The 13,881-nt window shown below is 43.6% G+C and overlaps 1 pseudogene; it reads right to left on the bottom strand.

Moving 5' to 3' along the window:
• Positions 1-6,361: 6,361 nt before the first annotated feature.
• Positions 6,362-7,417, bottom strand: LOC145408216 (mitochondrial sorting homolog pseudogene; annotated as a pseudogene).
• Positions 7,418-13,881: the final 6,464 nt, after the last annotated feature.

Here is a 13,881-nt window from a genome sequence, read left to right as displayed (position 1 = left end):
TGTGAGAGAGAGAGAGAGAGAGAGAGAGAGAGAGAGAGAGAGAGAGAGAGAGAGTCACGCAATCACTGTACGAACCGTAATGTCGCTGACTTAAAAGGCTCCCTGTGACTTGATCAGAATTAAATCTCTGTAACGCATCAGTGTGTGTGTGTGTGTGTGTGTGTGTGTGTGTGTGTGTGTGTGTGTGAAATGTGAACCCAGTTGAATGCAGGCTAAAGCTACCCATGTGCAGTTTATCATTCTTTGGGGAGGGGAGAGGGAGTTAAGGGACATTGTATAACTGGGCAGTGGAACCGTAGGATTAGATCGGTGCCACCACATGAAGGCGTCCCTCCACAAAAAACGAATCGGTAAAGAAGAGGTGTTACGGAGAATGCGGTCCAGGGAGACTACAACGCAGAAGCAAATAGTGATCCACAAAAGGCGCACGTCTATGAAAGCATCAGTATTCATAGTGTTAGAGAGTGGAGACGGCATTCCCTTGAACTTAGCAACTCGACCTTAGCGATTTATGTTACCTGTTACATTTGAACACACACTTTCATGTTCTTCGCCGTTTTGATATAGGCGTGGATTGATTGGTTGGTTGTGTGTGTGTGTGTGTGTGTGTGTGTGTATAGAATAGATGTAGCATTCCGTTCCCTGAGGCCCAGCAGTCATCTTAGCACACACCCTCACATGTCACACCTACAGCGCTAACACCCACCGTCCATACTGAATACATGCTAGGATTGTCTTGTTCAGGATTGGTGCAACTGTGTTTTTTTAGATAACATAAACAGCTGAGTACTGGTAAGGATTTCTTTTTTTCGCTATGTAAAATTAACCTCTGGCAGCAAGAATGTAAAAATCTTACTTGATAGATTAATGACCAATAACAATGAAACAAAAACCAACGAAAAAGAAAAAACCAACGAAGAAAAAACAAAAACCAACGAAGAAATAAAAAACGAAGAAAAACAAAAATCAGCTGAGAAATTAAAAAAAATAAAAATAAAAAATAACCAAAAAAAGGAGAAAAGAATAAACGAGAAAATGGAGAAAAATAAAAACGAACGAAAAAATAAGGAAATGATCCATAACGGGAAACGAAACGGTGAATTACGAAATAGCAAAAAGCCCTGTATATCAAACCCTTATATCAGCGATCGCACCCAAGGCAGACAGCGTAACATGGGCGTCTCCGGGGCGTCACGAAGGTATACGGTATATCTGTGACTCCGGTCTGTGTGTCAGCAAGGCGTATGGGAAGTAGACTAGGGTGTATGTTGCGTATCAGTGCGTATAGTATAAGTTTCTGAAAGTATACTAAACCAATTCTGACTGTTCAGGAATGTAAGTGTCATGTGGGTACTGCTATACTCATCTTACTCTAACTTGGCTAAAAATTGCTATCGGCATATATTCTAAGTTTTAAAAAATACTAAATCTATTATCAAAGTGAGTAATGCTAAACTCTTTTACTCAAACTTGAAACGAAATTGCCATCTCTCCATCTTGAATGCCGAGTTACAACAATAGATTATCACTAGAATGCGATGTTAGTCACGAAGAAGTGTTCTGTAAAGCACAGAGCCATAGTATTATAATCTTGTCACAGAAGTACATGAAGTGAGCTGGAAAGAGGATAAAAATCTAGTCCAAGTTAAGGTGAAAAGAGTATTGGTGTATTCTGAGTGTTCCAAGGGTTAATGATGGGGAACTCCCGCCCGCCCCAGCAAGCATTCAGTGTGGACGCGCTCTTAGTGTGCGTAAGAAATATTCCACGTTTCAGTATGGCATATTTGAGGCTTTAGCAAGGAATAGTACATGTTTCAGTAAGACGTATTTGAGGCTTCATTAAACCGTATTCGTGGCTTCAGTAAAGTGTCATAAGCTTCAGTAAGGCGTATTTCAGAGGCGTATTCCTTGCTTCAGCGAGGCGTATTTCAGAGGCGTATTCCGTGCTTCAGTAAGGCGTATTTCAGAGCCGTATTCCGTGCTTCATCAATGCGTAACTGCGTGCGTCACCCCAGGAGGTTACGCGCGTCACAGAGATCGCGACCCCCGAAGGGATGTGGGGCAGACCGCTACGTACACCCCCTCCCCCCCCCTTACCACACCCGGACTACTCCACTAGGGAGGGGGAGGGGCGTGAGAGAGAGAGAGAGAGAGACTTGGAGTTTAAGATCTCTGCTATGTGACCCGGACTTAAACAAGGCGGAAACGAAGGTCACTAAAGCCGGGTTGGGTAATGGTGGTGTATGAGTGAGAGAGAGAGAGAGAGAGAGAGAGAGAGAGAGAGAGAGGCTTCAGTACTAGACTTTCAGAAAAAAAATCGATGTCTCAAGACCACAGTAAAATTATGGAACTGAAGACGATAAAAAAGAGAGACTGGGAAAATAACAGTAGATAATAATAGATAATGAGAGAGAGAAGCAGCTCTGAAAAAAAAAAAAAAATGGCCGGCAGGAAAAAATAAGCTGAAAAAAATGATGGTGGTGGTGGTGAGGGTGGTGAGAGTGAGGAGGATTGTGGTGGTAAAGATAGTGAAAGTGAGTGAGGGTGAGGAGGATGGTGGTGGTGGAGAAAATAGGTGGTGATGATGGTGGTGATTAACAATAAAGACAAGAGTGATGATGATGATGGTTGAGTAAATATTCACTTTATTGCCGTTTCCTATTTTTTTATGCTCCATCTGATAGTTTTTTTTTTTTAGTTCATTTGAGTGTTTTGAGGCCTCATTTGTTGTGCAAGTGAATAATAACCATAATATGACAATGACAATCTTAGTTACCTCCTAAACCTGCGGGAGCTTTTGATTGCCACCTAACCAAACAAAACCTAACCTAATCTAATCTAACCTAACCTTACCTAACCTAACAAAAGTAGCCTAACCAAACTTAACAAAAGTAGCCTAACCAAACTTAACCTAACTTAACGTAACCTAACAAAAGCAACCTAACCTAACCTAAAATAGCCTAACTTACGCTGATGGTCCTTTTAGGCTCATCCGACAAGCTAAGCTAAGCTATCTCACCCTAAGCTAACCTAACCCAAGTATGGCAGTCAAGATTGTCATGGTCGTGTTGCACAATGTCAGATATATTTTTCCCAATTTCGTAGTAATTAAACAAGCAGCCTGCACATGGTGTCTTGATGGTGGCCGTGGAGTTGAAGCGCGATTTCAAAATTAAATATCACCCTGTGATTGGCCGGTGTCATATAGAAATCTGACCCCATGGAAATCTGACCCTCGAGTCACTTTTCTATTATAGAGAACAGACCCACCCTATAGAAAATAGACCCCTTATGTGAAATTTAGGTTACGTTAGGTTAGGTTGGGCTGTGGGTCACTTTTCCGTAAGGGGGGTCAGAATTCTATAATAGAAAAGTGAGCCGTGGGTCAGTTTTCCATGGGGGGTCAATATTCTATGTGACACCAGCTGAGTAACGTCGGTCGGGTGAGAACTGAAATTAAAAATATTAATAAAAAATAGAAATATTCATTTGCACACACACACACACACACACACACACACACACACACACACACACACACACACATACAGATATACACTCTAAATTATGACCGCCAATCCACTGGGTATGGTAAGATTGCCTGCTAAAGAAACGGCAGTAAAGTAAATAAATATCGTTGGTTGTAGTGAATAAGAATAAAAAGACAAGAGATGATGATGATGATGATGCCCATGATAGTATGAATAAGTTAGGATGAAAATAAGTGAGAAAGACTGCGATAATATCAGTAATAATAAAAGTAACAGTAAAATAATGTTAGACAGGGAATGTGTGTGTGTGTGTGTGTGTGTGTGTGTGTGTGTTTGTGTGTGTGTGTGTGTGTGTTTGTGTGTGTGTGTTTGTGTGTGTGTGTTTGTGTGTGTGTGTGTGTGTGAGAGAGAGAGAGAGAGAGAGAGAGAGAGAGAGAGTCGTGACCAGAAGCGTAAAACAAGAAAGCATACAGAAATGATGAAGGAATAAGACGAGGGAGACTGAGAGCGAATCGTAGTGAAAGTAAAACGTAATAGTCGCAACAACAAAAAAATGTAATGATTTGGAAAAACTGAACGCACGGAGAAAAAAAAAAAACATAAAATTGATATCGGTGGATGGAGATGGAGGCCGACAACGAGAGAAAGTAATATTGTAATAGAGATTGGAATATAATGAAATGGTTTGGAAAGAATCTCCACACAGAACATGATAAAAAAAAAAAATCACATTCCCTCCGCCATTTGCACTTTCTAAAACGCTTGACTTTTTTGTTTTTATTCTTTTGTTTGGACGATCTTCAGAGAGAGAGAGAGAGAGAGAGAGCGCGAGAGAGAGAGAGAGAGAGAGAAATTGTCCAGTAAAGAGAGGCTGCGTAACACCTCTTCCTGAGTTATTCATTCTGTCCGTTACATTCAGTAGATTTCGTTTCCCAGATTCTAAAAAAAAAAAAAAAAAAAAAAAAAAAAAAATGCCTCCATTAAAATAATTTTGATATCGTACGATATTTATTTCATTATTTCGTTTATTTTCTATGATTTACGTACGATATTTATTTCATATTTCGTATAGCTGTATTCATAAATAACATTCGTTTGTTATAAGCAATGATTGGTTAGCCAAAAATAAGACAACACAGTATAGGAATACAACAGGATAACTTAAAACAGTTGCTGCTGTTAAAAGGTCATAATGTTTATTAATACAAACATTAAACAGAAAAATCATAAATTGCCTCATTCTTGAGAAAGAGCAGACTATGATGTACAGTTTGCATTCACTGTGTACAAATTGCCCCATATGTGGGGCATGTTGTTACAGACCATGGGGTCAGTTGTTACAAATGTAATATGAAAGAAAACCTTACCGGTAAATCAACAATTCAGCTGAGGTAATACAATGAAGCACTCAGTAAAAAAAAAAAAAATCCCGAACAAGTGATAACGAGAAACTTATCAATGGATCAAAACTTGCTCAAGATTCATGATCCGTGACTGGTGCTGGTCCTGCCTCCCACAAGTTGGGCCAGGTGTGATTACATATTTTTAAGACTAATCATCATCAGAATCTCAGAGGTGGCCTACATAACAATCATACCCATTTGTACATTCCTCATGGGCCCATTCATTGCATTCAGTACACTGCACCCATTTCTCCCCTGGGACAGAGTCTGACCAGTTTTCACAGCACACAAGACACGAACCATCTCTGGTAGTCTTTGTCTTTTTCCCATTTCCAGCATACATTTGAGACAGTTCAATGTCCAGGTTACCTTTGCAGGTTTTGCACTTTTTTTCTCGAGACTTGTCCACCTTATTTCGTAATTTCATCCTCTCAGGTGTCGTATCACTGTGGGACGTTTTCTGTTGCTTTCACGTTGTGTCTTTCTTGGACTAGCCTTTCTAAACGGTCGCAATACATCAGGGGTTTTGATTTCGCCTGTTGTTCTTTTTCCAGTCTTCTTGGTAGGAGGGGATTCGTGTCAACTATCTTAAGCTATCAACACTTGTGGTTGGCAGATGTTCGGGAATTATATGTTCATGACTTGTTATAGTCATTCAGGGCAAGATGTTACACCTTGTAACAACTAACGCCGACCCGGCCTTTTTACTTCCCGACGTAATTTACGGCATACAGTCGAAATCTCGAAAAACGAAGTATACACGTAAATCAAGCATAAAGACAGTCATTTCAATAATCAATCGAGCTTTATTGAGCTGTGGTGTCTGCAGGGTGCATGAAGAGTTTCTTAAAGGCTAGAATACTTACTCAAGGGGTCCAAAATCTTTTTTTTTTTTTTTTGTCCTAGTTTTGCAGAGGTGTGTTCAAGGTGGCCTGTAACGTCTGCACAATGTGGCTGGTGGTGACGCATGTGCTTACCGAGAAGCTGGACGTCATCCGTTGGTACATACTGTAGTGAAACAGATAAGTGTATCATCCTGCCCCTGTATACAACTAGCCCCGGTCTCCCCTACGTGTATGGGCTGTATTTGAATTACAGTGTGTGAAGGAGAAGCGTGTAGTCAGATAGGGGGGTGATTTGACTAGTAACCAAGGAGACTAATTGCTGTTATGGTTACAGGAGAATACATGTATATATATATATATATATATATATATATATTAGTGTGTGAAAGGGAAGCTTACGCCCAGTCTTTCTTGTCTTTTTATTCTTCCCAGATTGCACCGTAGTCAAATGGGGGTGGTATTTGACTAGTAACCAAGGAGACAATAATTCCGTTTATGGTCACAGGGAAGGACAGGTCTGTGTGCTGTAACTGTATTCATAGTACAGCGAGTGAATTAATAAATTAAGGTAGTCGACCTCCCTCGTAACTGGGCTTGGCGAGACCTGGGGAGCATCGCTGGTTCAGTTATAGAAGTTTTTTCCGGTGGAGGGGGAGGATGGACCCCCTTTAGTGTTCTCCAAAGCCCCCAACAAGTCCCCCATTGTTAGGGGCCTTAGCTGAGCGGACTTACTTTCCTCCATTATATCTGCCAGCCTCCTGACACTGGCAGCCCGACACACCTCCTGAATGTCACTGCCGCTCATCCCGTCAGTTAAGACCGCCAGTTTGTCCAGGTCGACGTCTGAGGCCAGGCGAGTCCCACGGAGGAAGATCGTGAGCACCTGTTTTCTCGCCGCCAGGTCCGGCATGGGCACTTCAAATTTTAGGGCCAAGCGACGTAAGACGGCCTTGTCGATGGCCTCCAGACGGTTAGTGGCGGCCAGGATCATGACCCGCGTGTCCTTCTCGGTCAGCAGTCCATCCCACTGCTGCAGGAAGATAGATTTGACCGCGGCGTCCACGGAGTGATCAAGTCTGTTCCTGGTACTGAGGAACGAGTCAATTTCGTCGACGAAGATGATGCAGGGCTGGAGTTTTCGCGCCAGGGAGAAGACAGCGGCGGCGTTTTTCTCCGACTTCCCGTGCCACATGCTCTTCACCACGGAGATGTCCACGTTCAGGAAGTTGGCCTGTATCTCCGTGGCCACCGCCTTTGCCAGCGTTGTTTTCCCGCAGCCTGGAGGCCCGTGAAAGAGCACACCCTTGGGCGGCATCAGGAGGGGTTCTTGCTGCTCGTCGGGGTGCAGGCGGGCGTAGTCCAGGGGGTAGACCACCTGCTCCTTCACCTGGTCGATCACCTCCTTGCAGCCCCCGACGTCCTCCCACTTCACCCCGATCTTCTCCGGCGGGACGAGGAAGGGCATGATGGCCTCCTCATCCCCCGTGAGAGACAGTGATGACGTCTGGGAGCTTGCGGACGCCTTGGGTGTGTTTACCGTGCTGGACGTGAGTATGCTGGGCTTAGTCAAGTGATTCTCGCGGAAGGTCGGAAGGCCGTCGAGTGACCATGACAGCCCCCACGAGTTGGACTTGGGAAACCTTGTAAAGGAGTGGTCGTGGGGGTGGCGGCCGGGCATCCACTAAGACCCGTTGTTCAGGATGTACGAGGTGAGCGCGCTGGACACGCCCATCATCACCCCGAACACCGCAGCCTCGCCAACTCCCCTCAGAAATCTTTTGTTACACATTTTTCGATATTCTTAGTGCAGCTTAATATTTACCATGTGAACTCGCTAGCATGCACAGATTACGTTTACTGTGTGGGGAGATTCATACAGTACGTCATGTGAAACTGAGATGGTGAGTCGTTGAATCTATCATCATCATCATATCATCAATTTTCATCATCATCATCCTACCACCACCACCACCACCACCACCACCACCACCACCACCACCACATGAGTACTACTACTACTTCCATATATATATAGATAGATACAGTGCACATAAAAAAATCTCGTTACTTTCTAACCCCCACTTTCTCATTACTAGGGAAAGATAATAATAATAATAATAATAATAATAATAATAATTAATAATAACAAGTTCAAGCCACCCAAAGCCTTTATAACTCGTTTCTCAAGTAAAATCAGAGAGAGAGAGAGAGAGAGAGGGGGGGGGACTAGCCGAATACAACATAAGGGTCAAACTCTCCACTTAGACATTGGCTATCACGTGCTCGAACGCGCCCTGATGCACGTGTCAATAACAAAGCCACGTGCTGCACTGTTAGGTAAATACGGAGAGAGAGAGAAAGAGAGAGAGAGAGAATTAGAAGCGAAATTGGTGGAAGAGGAGGAGTTAGAGCGAGAACGAATTGAAGTGAAAGTGATACAATCGGTGTAGTCAGGAATATAACACAGAAGAAGAGCACACGGAAAGATGAAGATTGTGTGTGTGTGTGTGTGTGTGTGTGTGTGTGTGTGTGTGTGTATCATAAAATCCACAAGAAAAAAAAACATTTTGTCATTTATACTTTCCAAACCGCTAGACTCTTCATTTTTTCGCTTGTTTGGACCATCTGCTGAGAGAGAGAGAGAGAGAGAGAGAGAGAGAGAGAGAGGGGGGGGGGGAACTGTAGCTGAATAAAACGCAAGGGTCAAATTCTCCACCCCAACCACGGACACGCGCTATCACGTGCTCGGACGCGCTCTGGTGCGCGTGTCAATAACAGTGCCACCTGCTGCACTGTTAAGTAAATATGGAGAGAGAGAGAGAGAGAGAGAGAGAGAGAGAACAGTATCCTCATCATAGAGAAACTAAACCCCCTAAGGATGCATATTACAGCCATCAGCCCCCCCTTTCCTCCCCGTCCTCTTTTCCCTTCCGTCCTTCCCTTCTCCCTCCCTCCCTCCCTCCCTCCCTCCCTCCCTCCCTCTCCTTCCAGATTTATTTACTTCATTCAGTTCTTCCTTCCTTCCATGTTCCCTCCCCATCCAATTTCCCATCTTTCATTTCTTTCCCTCCCCTTTCCTCCCTCCTTCCCCTTCCCTTCCCCATCCCCTTCCCAGCTCCATCCCCTTCCCAGCTCCATCCCCTTCCCAGCTCCATCCCCTTCCCAGCTCCATCCCCTTCCCAGCTCCATCCCCTTCCCAGCTCCATCCCCTTCCCAGCTCCATCCCCTTCCCCTTCCCAGCTCCATCCCCTTCCCCTTCCCAGCTCCATCCCCTTCCCCTTCCCAGCTCCATCCCCTTCCCCTTCCCAGCTCCATCCCCTTCCCCTTCCCAGCTCCATCCCTTTCCCAGCTCCATCCCCTTTCCTTTCTATTATTTATTTTTCTCTCCCTTTTTTACCTTCTTTTCCTGCTCCTCCCTTTCATCCACAGTCCTTTCCCTCCCCTTCTCCTTTTCTTCCTGAATTCCCGTGTCTCCCTGTTCCTTCCTTTCCCCCGCTTCTTCCTTCCTTCCCTCTTCTTCCTTCCTTCCCTCTTCTTCCTTCCTTCCTTCCCTCTTCTTCCTTCCTTCCTTCCCTCTTCTTCCTTCCTTCCCTCTTCTTCCTTCCTTCCCTCTTCTTCCTTCCTTCCCTCTTCTTCCATCCTTCCCTCTTCTTCCATCCTTCCCTCTTCTTCCATCCTTCCCTCTTCTTCCATCCTTCCCTCTTCTTCCATCCTTCCCTCTTCTTCCATCCTTCCCTCTTCTTCCATCCTTCCCTCTTCTTCCATCCTTCCATCCTTCCCTCTTCCTCCTTCCATCCCTCATCCTCCCTCCTTCCCCCTATCCTCCCATTCCCCTTCCTTTCTCACCTTCATTCCCCTTCCTTTCTCACCCTCATTCCCACCCTCATTCCCACACACACTCTCCATTTTTTATCATTTAAATTCTCGTCCTAATCTTTTCTGTTTTCACATCGTCAGTCACCATCATCATAATCCTCTCTCTCTCTCTCTCTCTCTCTCTCTCTCATTTTCTCTTCAGTCTTTCTCCCCGTACCGATGCAGGTCAGATTTTTCCCTAAGGACAGAAATTTCCCCTACTACACCCCTCAATTTTGCCCTGCACGCCTAGTTTTCCCCTAGGCCACGGTCTCTCTCTCTCTCTCTCTCTCTCTCTTACACAACACAACCTGTTCTCCATCCACACATCCGGCCCACATTGAGATGGCCGGAACGCAACACGGAAGATCAGGGTTACGATACGGCTGTTTGTTATTAAGTACCTTCACTTCGATGACGTGAAAAATCTCTCTCTCTCTCTCTCTCTCTCTCTCTCTCTCTCTCTCTCTCTAAATTGTCTGGGATGTGGGAAGAATGAAAAATACAAGGCGTCATCGGGCTGAAGGGTTAATATATTGTGGCGAGGATGTGGTTTTGTGTGTGTGTGTGTGTGTGTGTGTGTGTGTGTGTGTGTTTCATGACCCAATTGTTACGAAACTGGGTGTAATGATGAGAAATGACCTCTGTATTCCTGTTTCAATTACCAAGTCATTTTATTTTCACTGCATTGTTACTGAATTGATATTGAGAAAGTCGGGGAGATGCATGGTGATAAAATTTCTAACTTACTTTGACTGTAGTTCTTTTATTTTAAGTTGGTAAAGATGTTTGTCCTTTTGCAGCTAATTTTCTGTAGCTCATTGGCAAATAATAATAATAATAATAATAATAATAATAATGATAATAATAATAATAATAATAATAGCAGTAGTAGTGGTAGTAGTACGAAGCTTCTGTGGTCGAGAGTCGCATAGACCAGGGACTCCAATAGATTAATGTCTTTATTAACACTGTAATATTAATGTAAAGTAATAAAATTAATAGTAGATGGCTGGTAACCACAGTCGTTGGCGTGCTTGGGGCCAACGGATTGTAATATGAGGGTTAGTGTTAACCTTCACGTTACAACTCCAAATGGTGAACTGTATTAGGAAGGTTGGTTTTGATCATCACAATATAATTCCCAAATGGATGGAGGTGATCTGTAGTAGTAGTAGTAGTAGTAGTAGTAGTAGTAGTAGTAGTAGTAGTAGTAATAATAATAATAATAATAATAATAATAGCACTGCATGTGACGTTCTTAAGCAGTTTCGAGTGCTGATCAATACTAACGGTAATATTTACACTAAAATCACACACTATCCCATATACCACAATGCATCATCCAGATTTCGGAATGATACGTGCTTTAAGATAACCGATACTTTTTGGTTGACGGTACAATAATGTCTAGTAATCAAGGTCTCTCTCTCTCTCTCTCTCTCTCTCTCTCTCTCAGCTTCTTGACTTTTTTTTTTGGGGGGGGGGAGGGGTACGGGAGACTCATCTGATCTTTAAAATGTTTTCTCAAATGTCTGTTTTATTTATAGCAAAGAAAAATAACGAAGAAAGGCTGTACCATATTGCATTCATCACCACCACCACCACCACCGTCATCGTCATCGTCATCGTCATCGTCATCGTCATCGTCATCGTCATCGTCATCAATGGAGTTTGCAGGATCCAGAATGAGTAAAAAAGAAAACATCAGAGTCACCAAGAGTCATCAGTCATGGCCATAAGAGTACTTCCTTGGACGTGAACTAAAAAGATAATTAACACACACACACACACACACACACACACACACACACACACACACACACACACACACACACACACACAATAAAAAGCTGACGAGGCCATTTCCCAATCACTTCCTCCTCCTCCTCCTCCTCCTCCTCACCCCTCTATCTCCTCCTCTTCCTCCATCTTATCTTTCTCCTCATCAGTCCTCCTTCCCTTCCCAACTTTCGTTATTTTCTCAATTATTTTATTAGTTATTATTATTATTATTATTATTATTATTATTATTATTATTTTATTATTATTATTGTTAATATTATTATTATTATTATTATTACTACTACTACTACTACTACTACTACTACTACTACTATTTATATATTTCTCCTCCTCCTCCCCTCTTCTCCCTGCCCTCTCCTCCCTTCGTTCCCCTTCCCCCCTTCCTCCTCCCCCTCCTCCCATCGTTCCCCTTGCCCCCTTCCTCCTACCCACCCCTTCTCGCTTCAAACAATCTTCGCAAATTAATCACACAAAAATAATAATAAAAAAAACAATGGCTCCCAAGAATGTAATGATCCAAGCACTGTTCTTCCGTGTCTACAGTAGGGTAAAAAAGTTAGTCTAGTATTTCAACATTTTTTTTTTTTTTTTTAATTTCCAATGCCTTGAGACACCCTGTATGTTTCCCTGCCCATAGCTGTTTTTTTTTTTTTTTTTTGGAGGGGGGGAAGCGATGAAGACGAAGTGGAAGATTAGGAGAACTTTTGTACATGACTGTAGGTGAAGAGGTGTACACGTGAACGCACACAGATTTATACTTACATTGGCTGGAGGTCGTATTCTACATTTTTTCGAGAGAGAAGAGAGAGAGAGAGAGAGAGAGAGAGAGAGAGAGAGAGAGAGAGAGAGAGAGAGGGGGAAAAGAAGCGTCATGTAGCGTTATGTCCTTTATAGATTCTCTCTCTCTCTCTCTCTCTCTCTCACACACACACACACACACACACACACACACACACACACACACACACACACACACACACACACACACACACACACACACACACACACACACTGCCCACCCGGTCAAACTTGTTTTCATTACCATACCATTAACACACACACACACACACACACACACACACACACACACACACACACACACACACACACTTCTTTTTTAGTTGTTTTTTTCGCTTTTTCTGTTTTTCACTTGCGTTCTACAGCCGTCTTTCATTCTCTCTCTCTCTCTCTCTCTCTCTCTCTCTCTCTCTCTCTCTCTCTCTCTCTCTCTCTCTCACCCTCTCTCTCTCTCTCACCTATTTGCCTACCCACGCGGAACACAGCATTATCAAGTTGGCCAAGAAAAGCGTTTATTATTTGGCCAGGCTCCTCCTACCTCTAAGAACGACGGAGAATCTAGTTTTTCTTCGATTTTCAACATTTTCTTGTCTTAGAGAGAGAGAGAGAGAGAGAGAGAGAGAGAGAGAGAGGGTGGGGGGAAAGGGTGGGGAAGACCGAGGATGAGATGGAGGGATGGGGTGGAGAGGTGTATGAGAGCAGGGGGTTGAGTTGGACTGAAGGCGTGATGACGAAGGACAGGGTGACAGGCGATAGACTGATAGATTTGACAGATAGATAGACACAGATAGATAAATATACACAGATAGATATAGATAGAAACTAATCGCCCTCACATCTTTTCTTTACATATTTATCTTAATGTTGTCCTTTCATTCCTTTCACTTATAATATCCGTGTTTGCATTTTTCGTTTGTCGGTAGTAATTATCCTGGTATCCATTGAGCCAGCCATCTGTCTGTCTATGTCCGTCTGTTCATCCGTCCGTCCGTCTGTTCATCTGTTCATCCGTCCTTTCATCCATCCATAGCTCTTTATCATTCTATCGTATGTATGTATATATCTGTCTCTGTCTCTGTCTCTGTCTGTCTGTCTGTCCCCCAGCCCTTGTAGCACTCCTGATAAGGCAGAAAAATATCACACAAATGAGGTCTCGGATCCAGGAAGAGAAAAAGATCTGGGTGATTGATTGTAGTTCGTGCCTTGCAAACAGGTACTTAAATCTGAGAGAGAGAGAGAGAGCGAGAGAGAGAGAGAGAGAGAATAGTAAAAGTACAGTGACGTTAATCATTTTCTAAAATTAGGAAGGTTCGACTTAATACCTTCCTTCTTTCCCAGCCTGCCTACATACCTGCCTACTCACCCACCCACCCACCCACCTACCTGCCTACTCACCCACCCACCCACCCACCTACCTACCTTATTCATCCTACTTCTTATCATCCCATACATGCATGCATATTTTTCTTACCCTTATAACTCCTTCCCGTCCATGTCCCCTGCCCTACCTACCTACCTACCTACCTACTTTTCTTCCCTCCCTCTCTGTCTACCTACCTACTTGCCTTCCTACTTCCCTCCTTCTTGCTTCCTACCTTTCTGTTTCTCTTTCTCCTGTTCCTTCTCACCTACTTGCCTGGAAGTAGGAAACCCGCTTCCTGATCCCGTGAACCCACCTACCAC

The sequence above is a fragment of the Coenobita brevimanus genome, chromosome 76 (assembly GCF_032717465.1).
Source record: "Coenobita brevimanus isolate Jiangsu-jjx chromosome 76, ASM3271746v2, whole genome shotgun sequence".
NCBI lineage: Eukaryota > Metazoa > Arthropoda > Malacostraca > Decapoda > Coenobitidae > Coenobita > Coenobita brevimanus.
This window is presented reverse-complemented; position numbering and strand designations above follow the sequence as displayed.